At 47.5% G+C, this 1,586-nt stretch overlaps 1 pseudogene; it reads right to left on the minus strand.

The window, feature by feature from the left end:
• Window positions 1-1,169: 1,169 nt before the first annotated feature.
• LOC124735557 lies at window positions 1,170-1,287 on the minus strand (annotated as a pseudogene).
• Window positions 1,288-1,586: the final 299 nt, after the last annotated feature.

A 1,586-nucleotide genomic window follows, 5' to 3' on the forward strand; every position in this document is an offset into this window, starting at 1 on the left:
TCCGACTGAATCTCTCTTATTCGAATAATTTTTTCTTACTAGCCATTATTGTCCAATTTCAACCAAATGGACGTTATCGACGCAGTAAACGTTATATGATCACACGTGCATGTAAGCAGTGGGTTTTAATCACTATAAGGGCTCAGTCAAATGAAAATGAGACAGCTATAAAATATAAGTAAACTGTGTATTACTTCAAAAATAATCACCTTGTTGCTACATTTATCGCACGGAGAAACAAGAAGGTCAGTGTCTTCGTGGAGAAATGTTTGCGGTTGCCTACGGAATCGTGACTGGAACGAGGCGAACATATTTTCGTGCGAAGCAAATCGACAATCACGGACGTCTTTCTTCAGGGCTCCAAAAATCTGGAAATCGCATTCGGGAGATGGAGACTGTATGGCAGATGGGTAAGGAGGGCCCCACGTACCCACGGACGTTTCCACTACGCTGGGAAGCCCTTACACATCCTCTCCCCATGCGACTTCCTTATTGTAGGAGCCCAGAATGAGGACATTCGTGGCTGTCGATTTACTTCCGATCAAAAGGAGCACGCCGTAGTTGGCATTTTTCCATGCAAGGCATTGACCACCTTGTTAGACAGTGGGATAAATGTATTAAGTTACGGCGATTACTTTTGAAATAATAAACAGTTCACTTATTATGTCCCTATATGTCTTGTTTCCATTAGACTGTCTCCTATATGGTCTCACAGTTAGTATAAACCTTAGCGCGTAATCATGTTGGTTATCAATTTGCATTCATAGATATCGACGGGATCATTTTGTTACGTGTAATACAATATATGATGTGCCTAAAATTTCAGTTGCCTTGCTTCTTTCCAGAACATTTCATAAAATGACTTTATACGGAAATCTGGAATTTCTCCGAATATTTCTTCCAGTCAGGAGATGTAATAAAATGTTTACCATACGCACAGATACTTGGTCTGAAATGCTTTGAGCTAAGCACTCAGTCTTCAGGCCACGAGTGGCCTACCGGGACCATCCGACCGCCGTGTCATCCTCCGTGGAGGATGCGGATAGGAGGGGCGTGGGGTCAGCACACCGCTCTCCCGGCCGTTATGACGATATTCTTGACCGAAGCCGCTACTATTCGGTCGAGTAGCTCCTCAGTTGTCATCACGAGGCTGAGTGCACCCCGAAAAATGGCAACAGCGCATGGCGGCCTGGATGGTCACCCATCCAAGTGCCGGCCACGCCCGACAGCGCTTAACTTCGGTGATCTCACGGGAACCGGTGTAGCCACTGCGGCAAGGCCGTTGCCCTTTGAGTTAAGGCCCACTACAATAACGTCCCTTCTGCTGCGCCAGTCGTCAATTTCCACTGCTGAAATGAGAGATAGTGACTAGTAACGGAACAGGGTATCCTCCGCCATGCACCATACAGTGGTTGGGGGAGTGTGTATGTAGTTGTAAAGAGGTGACTGCTGCATGTGACTCTGTGCCACTCTGTCGGCGGACCAGAATCAGTGAAACGAAGTACCCCTTTGACCAGAGCAGCGCGTCGTCGAAGAAAACCCGACTGCCGCCCACGCTTTCCGTAGTTCGCGCCCGCCGGCCCGCG

The sequence above is a fragment of the Schistocerca piceifrons genome, unplaced genomic scaffold (genome assembly GCF_021461385.2).
Source record: "Schistocerca piceifrons isolate TAMUIC-IGC-003096 unplaced genomic scaffold, iqSchPice1.1 HiC_scaffold_1683, whole genome shotgun sequence".
NCBI classification, from domain to species: domain Eukaryota; kingdom Metazoa; phylum Arthropoda; class Insecta; order Orthoptera; family Acrididae; genus Schistocerca; species Schistocerca piceifrons.